Genomic DNA, 8,688 nt, shown 5'->3' with positions numbered 1-8,688 from the left:
CAAACTGAGGAAACCACAATTCCCCAAAGGGAAACCCCAGGGGAATGTCGTAGTGGGAGGATTATGAGACAACCTGTTCACTATGAACATGAGGCACATGTCCTTATTTCTGATGCAGACAAGGACAATCTATTAACCTTAAAAGAGGCTATGGATGATTCTGAACATGAGAAATGCCCAGAAGCCATGAACAAAGAATTGGAATTGATGTATTCCAATTCTATTTGGGAACTTGTAGACCCACATGAAGATGTGAGGCCCACTGGGTGCAAATGGATATACAAGAAGAAAAGAGGTGTAGATGGTAAAGTGGAGACTTTCAAAGCAAGGGTAATAGCCAAAGGTTACACTTAGAGAGAAGGTGTTGATTATGAAGAAACATTTCCTCCCGTGGCCATGCTGAAATCCATTCACATTCTCTTATTCATAGTTGCCACGTATGATTATGAGATATGGCAGATGGACGTGAAGACAACCTTCCTTAATGGCTATCTTGATGAAAGTATCTATATGGTACAACCAGAAGGGTTCATCAAATTAGGGAAGATCAAAAGGTGTGTAAGTTGCTGAAATCCATTTATGGATTAAAGCAAGCATCTAGATCTTGGAATATCACCTTTGAAGAAACAATTAAAACATATGACTCGAACAGAATGTCGATGAAGTAAGTGTATATAGATATATCAAAGGAAAAGTGATGGTTTTCTTAGTTCTTTATGAGGATGACATTCTACTCATTGGCAACGACGTAGAGACACTGTCAAACGTAAAGAAGTGGTTAGCCAAAAAGTTCCAAATGAAAGATTTGGTCGAGGAAATCTATGTTCTAGGAATCCAAATCCTAAGAGATAGGCAGAACAAACTCTTGGCACTTTCTCAAGCTAATTATATAGATAAGGCACTTGAAAGGTTCTCTTTGGAGAATTCCAAGAAAGGTCAGTTACTGACCAGACATGGAATCTCTTTTTTCTAAGAGGAATGTCCAAAGATACCTCAGGAGGAACAGGACATGAGAAGGTATCCCTATGCTTCAGCAGTTAGGAGTCTTATGTATGCTATGTTGAGTACTAGGCATGACATATGCTATGAAGTAGGGATTGTGAGTTGATATCAATACAAAACAGGTTTGGAACATTGGATTGCAGTAAGGCATATTCTCAAGTATCTTAGGAGAACGAGAGATTATATGCTTGTATATTCACGGGGTAAGTTAAACCCTACTGGATACACTGATTCTGATTTCCAATCAGACAAAGATAGTCGTAAGTCGACGTTCGGGTTAGTATTCACTCTTGGTGGAGGAATTGTAGTCTAGAGAAGTATTAAACAATCAAGTATTGCAGATTCAACTGCAGAAACTAAGCGTATAGCGGATTGTGAAGCAGCTAAGGAAGCAGTTTGGTTGAGAAAGTTCTACACTAATCTGGAAGTAGATCAAGATATGGATATACCACTAATCCTGTACTGTGACAATAGTGGAGCAGTAGCAAATTCTAAGGAGCCTAGAAGCCACAAGAGAGGAAAGCATATAGAAACGACATACCATCTTATTATAGAGAATGTGCATAGAGGTGATGTGACTGTTATGAAGATAGCGTCAGAACAAAACCTAGCAGACCCATTTACCAAGACACTTCCTGCAAAGTCATTTATGGGTCATGTATGTAACATGCGATTAAGGGAGATGCCTCACTTGCTTTGAGGGCAAGTGGGAGATTGTTAGGATTAATGCCCTAAAAGCATGTAAATACATTTTATTGATTTAAATAAAAGTACAAGTTTATTATATTTGAATGTTATAATTATTGTTTGAATTAATTATATAATAGTATCAAGAAAATTCCTTATTCATTCATGGGAATATGATCTTGTATTAGTACGAGAGAATTAAGATCATATATAATGAATAAAATAGTCAGTAACATATTAAAGTATGGAATCTTTAATGATTGGTTACTAGTGCGGTTTACTAAGCATACGGGATGCAAGTGATCTAGATTCAGATTACTGATGTGGATAGACATCTTAGTAAATGTGTTGTATATAATAGAAATTATATATGACAAGATAGATAAGAATTAATTATCTTTATAAACATTCCGTTTGACATAAATATTTAATTCTTATCATAATAGATGATCATTTGTAGATCAGTCTAAATCCTGAGTATTCATGAACTCCTGGTTGTGTTTATTGGATCTTTTGATCCACTTGTTAATGGTTCTTAGTATAATGAGGCTAATGACTTTTGTTTTGGAGATTAAATATCATGAATTTCTAGGACCATATTTACAATAATGGAATTCATACTTTCCTAACAAATCGAATATTGGTTCCCTTAAGGGTTAATTTTGGAACTGAATAGTTATTGAGCTCAAATCTATAATTTGATTATAGATTAATTATTTGATAGTGAATTAATGGTACTTAAGGAACAAGAGGTAATTATAAGGGTAAAACAATAATCTTAACTAGCTCTAATTAATGAACCAATAAATGAAGGACATAACTACATTTATTGATTTTATAATTGGACTATAAGAGAAAACTCTATTTATATAATTCTATAAATACTTAGATTGCAATTCCATATTTATAATGGAGTAATCATGGAATTAATAAATAAGAATATTAGATTAAAGATTTTAATTAATAAGCTGGTTTATTGGAACTTAGTATTATAGGTCAATGGTCCCCAGATGACATGTGTCCTACACTGTCAAGGGTAAGGATGTCAAAAGAAAGATTTGTAGAGAGAATGACTTAAGTGCAAATGAATTAATTTTCCTAGGCAATAAAATAATTATGTGATCATTATTGGCAATTGACTAATTGTGAATTAATTAATTATTTAAGTATATAGATTTTATTTTAAAATACTATAGGTTAAAATAAATATTAATCATGTCTGGGTTAATATAAAAAGAGAGATTAATAATTATCTTATTTAGAATAAAACTATTTTCCTTGCTTCTTTTCCCTCTGGTTTAGATGCCCAAGCACAACTTGTCCACTCTTCAGAAGTAAACATAGCCTCTAAAGGTTGCTTCACTTGATAAATGTTTTGCATGTAAGAAATGAGGTTGCAAATCTTGTAGCAGGAGGTCTTAAAATATCTCTTTTGGCAAATTTTCGCATCAAGCTGAGGACCCATTAATGATTGTGAATAAACTTGCTCAATTTTTTTGCTTTCAGTAAGGCATTCTTATGTTGTGGCAACTCTCCAATTTTTTCAAGCATCAAATCAAGACAATGTGCAGCACATGGAGTCCAATATAGATGCTTTCTTTTCTCCATTAATAATGTACCCGCCGCTTTGTAGGCACTTGCATTATCAGTTACTACTTGAATAACAAGATGCTCTATAATTTCTTCAATAACATCATCCAACATTTTAAACAACCTTTTGGAATCTTTGATAAATGAAGAGGCATCAACACTTTTATAAAACACGGTACCACTAGGATTATTGACCAATATGTTAATTATACTTCGATTTCTAATGTCTGACCATCCATCAAACATAATTGACTCACATGTTTTTCCAAAGTTTTTTTTTTCAAGTACTCCACAAATTCATTCTTCACTTCTTCGGGGACCTTCGGACATGGTGCAACATCTTTCCTAGTTTGAGCAAGGTGATCTTTCAACCTCGTAACACCACCCTTAATAACTTTTTTGCAATATACACACTCAAGATATTTATAACTTCCAGGAGTATCAACCTCAATGCCATGCTTCCAAGCTGGATCTTTCCTATTTGAATGAGTCCCATCACTATTATTACTACCACTACCACTAGCTCCTTCAACACAACTTTTTTTTGAGCTTCTAACCATTCTACTATCTACACAAAACAAAGAGATAACCAAAATGAACACATTGAATCTATCTAACAACTAAAAATGGATTCTAATATAAAAATAAATAATATTTACCTTAACACTCCTAGTTTACTATGGAAAGAAGCTTCAACACCAGCAGCTGTGTAGAGAAATAGGGAGGAAGGTAGGAGGAGGTTTCATTTTTTTTCTCTTTCTTTCTCTGCTTCGACAGCTTCAGTAAGTTTTTGGGCAGAGGAGATGAACAAAGGAGGCAGGCAGAACGTGAGGGAGAAGAGAGGCTGAGTGAGAGTGAGCTGTTAGGGTTTGTCTTTGTAGTTTTATTTGTTTTAAGTTATTGGGCTTATTAAAATATAAGTTTTAAGTCGGGATAACTTGAAAAATACCCAGTTTTAGGATTAGTTAACTAAAAATAGCTACTAATAATATTTAGTTGAATATTACCCACTTTTTTAAGCACATTCCCCATATTACCCTTAAAACACTACTAGAAGTCCAATGTAAAAATCTCAATCTTTTCCTCTGTCCTGTCATTTACTTCCCTCTTTAAATAATATTCCACTGTCAGTTCCACTAGACCACTGTATAATGGGTAGAGTCATTAATAGTTTGGGTATTAATCAAAGAGTTTTAAAAGGTGGGTAAAAATTAAAGAGGTTAACTTAAATTGGGTACTAGGTGTAATTTTCACTTTTAAGTCTTATTATTGGGTTTGGGCCTATTTAAAATAAGTTTTATTGGGTTTGGGCCTATTTGAGATAAGTTTTAATAAATGTTTTTTGGGCTTATTTATAGCAGATTTTTATTTGGGTCTTTTTGGCATAAAACAACCCATTACCCCCTGAGGCGCACGCCTCGACCAATTCCGCCTCACTCGCCTCAACCCAGCGCCTCAGTGTAGTGAGGCACACGCCTCACCTATGCTAAGCAAGGCGCACGCCTTGTTGCATTTTTTTTCCGCCTCACACTGAGGCGCGCCTCAAAACCGTTTTTTTAAACATTGAACCAAAATAATCTAAATGAAATAAAGACGCAAAAAAAAAAAAATAGATCGCGCCATTTACTATTAACAATACACCAGTCCAGATGCTCAAAAGTAGTATTGTTAGTCCATGCATATTTAGGGCCAAAATGTGGTAAAGGAAGGAGTGAAAACTTATTGATAAACTTATTGAAATCATTCATAGTTTGATGGGAAGGATTAGTAGTACTAACTTTATCACCAGAATATAGGTATGCACTAAAATCACCAATAATTAACCAAGGAAAAAGAGGCCCAACATCATAGAGTTTAGATAACAAGGACCAAGTGAAAGAACGATTATTAACAGAACAATCCAATAAAATGCCAAGAAATATCATTAGAAAAATTTACAAAGCAATCAATATAATTCAAGGAATAAGTCAAAATGTTAATATTTACATCCTTTACCCACAAAAGTATTACCCCTCCCCCTAAATTCCTCCTATGAACTTCAAAACCATTATCCAAATGCAGCATATATTTAAGTCTATTAACAGAGTCATGAACAAGCCTAGTTTCTAAGATAAACAAAACAAAAGGGCAATGCTGCTTGACAAGAAGTGAGAGATGTCTTAAGCAGATACCCAAATATTTATTTCATAGAAAAATAAAAACAAAGAAATAAGACTGTCTAATAAAAGTAATGACAAAGTCCTAGATGAAAGATCTAACAGAGCACACAAAGGAAGATTCAGGATATACAATCATAAGAACTCAGCAAGCATATATATGGGAGATGAAAGCATACCTTGCTGAGAAAGAAGATTCAGGATATACAATGATAACTCTTTTGTTACACTCTTTCAGAAGATTCCTCAAACTTTAGGATTGATTGTCTAAAAAATACAAATACAACATAATCAGGACAAACTAAAGAAAAGAATGGACAAAAAAATAAAGAAGAGAAAAAGAAAAAGGGCAAAAAGAGAAACCCTAATTGAAAAAGAAAGTAAAAAGTAAATTTAATGGAATAACAAATTAACTAACCACCACTAGACAGGAAAATTGGGTGGATGAATTTCTGGATAGTACCAGACCAAAGATCAGCACCAAGTCATACGAAGATTCTGGAGCTCAATGAAAAGGAGACCATAGAGTAAAAGTGCAGTTCTCCGACCCAATAATAATTTTAGGATAAATCAAATCACATCTTCAATAAAAAAACTTGTTCTCGATCATCAATCGCCTTTTGCCAAACTATTGCAGCTTTTTTTTTTCTTCTTTGTTCACATTAGATGGATCTCTTAGATTTCTCTTTTAGTTCAATCTAAATGAATGGTATATAAGATTATGTAAACTATGTTGGGTTCTTGTTTTGTCATGGATGAAAATTTTTATTAAAAGGGTCAACAACCATGTGGGTGATAAAGTTCTTTTATATATTAAGACAGTTTGGTGTCAATATTAGCAAGCTTTTCTATGAACCTTTGATTAATACGTGTACTTACAAATGATTAGTATAATGTAAATTGAATTGTTTATTTATTGATTTTTAAATCAAATTTTTGCTGCAATTGTACAGTAGGGAGACCATTTTTAATCTACGTAGCTTTTGAATTCTTTAGTCTTTATGCTTGCTTCCCCCCTTCTTTTCTCTTCTTGTTCTTCTTGGTTATATGATAAGAGAAATAAAATTTTAAAAATTAGAGGTAATTATATAAAAAATTTCTAGAATGAATTAGAGAAAGTTTACCTAATTTCTAGGTTTTTTTTATTATTGGCATAGTGAACCCTTGGGTGAATGTGTATCAATGGTTATATCAGTCCAAATTTGAAGGGTGTCTAGTTTTGTTTAATACCTAAATAATCAAATGTGTATGAAATATAACATAATGATTCATTTTGGAATTATGAGCAAGTTTCAAGTTAATTTCAAGATCTTAAATAGTATCCCATTGATATGTGCTAGATGATCTTGTTTTGTTTTTTACATTCCTAATGAAAATTGATATGTATGGACTATGGTACATTGGGTATGATTGATGCCTGTTGTACCAAATTTAATTATTTATTATCTCTTAATTATACCATCTACTTCAGTGTAGCGCAAATAAAGGTCGAACCGACGAGGACTATTTTTAATTTATTATCCAAAATAAAAACAATAATTAAAAAGTGGATTTGGTTTTAAGAACTAATAAAATAAAATAGAATAAATATCAAAGAACAATGGATAACACAATTTAGAGAAACGGTTAAGAATTATTCTCCACCATCGACAATCAATCTATCAATAATGACAAATAATATTCCATATTCTCAATTAAACTATTAACCCCGCAGATAACACTTAAGTAACCAATTATCTCAGTTTTCCTATTATAATTAATTAAAGTGAAGTGCTCTTAATTAATTATTTTTACCAAGAGATAAACCCATTAAGCATGTGTTTCCCAAAATATTTTCTTGATGACGTGACATGTTTAAAATGCACATGAGCAGCACGTGTTTATTATTAATGAAGGAATGGTCATCCAACGACCATAATGTTAAGAGGAAATAAAGCTGCTCAATAGGTGTAAGGAATATGCTGAGCAGTAGGGAAAAAATGGGTGCAGAGGCATACGACCAGAGTTTCTCGTAAAACCGAGACAAACGCTCAGAAATAGTTATAAGTTATATGTTTCCAAGATATTTAACTACTTTAAATGTAAATATCATTATTAATGTTATTATTTTGTTATGCTTGTAACGCAAGTTAAGGACGACCGATAGGCCCATATGTACATCCATGAGTTTATAAATATGACTCATATGATTCATTTAGGTGACGCGCAATAGTTTGTATTCAAAGAGAAATAGTTCTTTTATACGTAGTACTTGTATCTAGCTTTTAAGACTTGTGAAACTCAGTGCACCCTTGTTCGCTGATCATAAGTTTTGGGGTTTTACATCAATAAAAAACACTAAGTTTACATAGGTTATTACCAATCTCTAGGGCCACCATAAAATCATTGTGTCGTTTACATTCTTGCATTCAATTCTATAATTCTTATTATTTTTCGTGGCTCTGTGTTGTTGACTAAATCGAGTGTCAATATTTTGGTGCTTTCAATGAGAGATGAACTCAAGAATTCCAAGAAAACAATGGCTAAGAACTCCAAGAGAGTGGGTCAAGCTGGACAAACATCGGAAAATGTGCCAAATCCACCTTCTCCACCAGGTATAGCAGAGGATGAGTCATAGGTGGAATTGGAAGAGGAGGAGATGGACGTTGGAACCTTGCGAACAACTCTGGGAGTGTTGCAAGACGAGTTAGCTACCCTAAAAGCTAACCAAGAGAATGTGGCTGAAACAATGGTGATGCAACAGATGGAGCTTGACCGACAACGTCAAGAATTGAACGAAAGACAAGCGAACATGGATCATCAACAAAGAGATGAGACAACGGCTTTAGAGGCGGCTATTTATCCTCCACCTGCACCAACCTCTACGCCACCTGAGAGGACAACCACCTGCTCCAACTGCACCACCTGCACCAACCTCTCAGCCATATCTACCACTGAATCCTCATCCTCCTCAAAATCCGCAATCAGGGCATCACCAATGTCCTCCAAATCCACAAGACCCAAGGATTCCACAGCGGTCGGAACAACATCCAGATGCTTAGCAGGAAAGGTAGCCTCAGAATCCTGCTAGAAATAACCAACAACAACAACCCTCTCATGTTGGTCGAGGTAATACGTAGCAGCACAGACAGAATACTTCAAAATTCCATATTTCAATTAATAAATATATTTTTGAAAACTTAATTATTCAATCTCAATTATCATATAATTGTATATTTGACCCGAAAAATAAAATTCTTCTAAAATTTCCAAA

This window comes from Humulus lupulus, chromosome 3 (assembly GCF_963169125.1).
Source record: "Humulus lupulus chromosome 3, drHumLupu1.1, whole genome shotgun sequence".
NCBI lineage: Eukaryota > Viridiplantae > Streptophyta > Magnoliopsida > Rosales > Cannabaceae > Humulus > Humulus lupulus.
The sequence above is the reverse complement of the archived record's forward strand: the minus strand, read 5'-3'. Positions refer to the sequence as shown.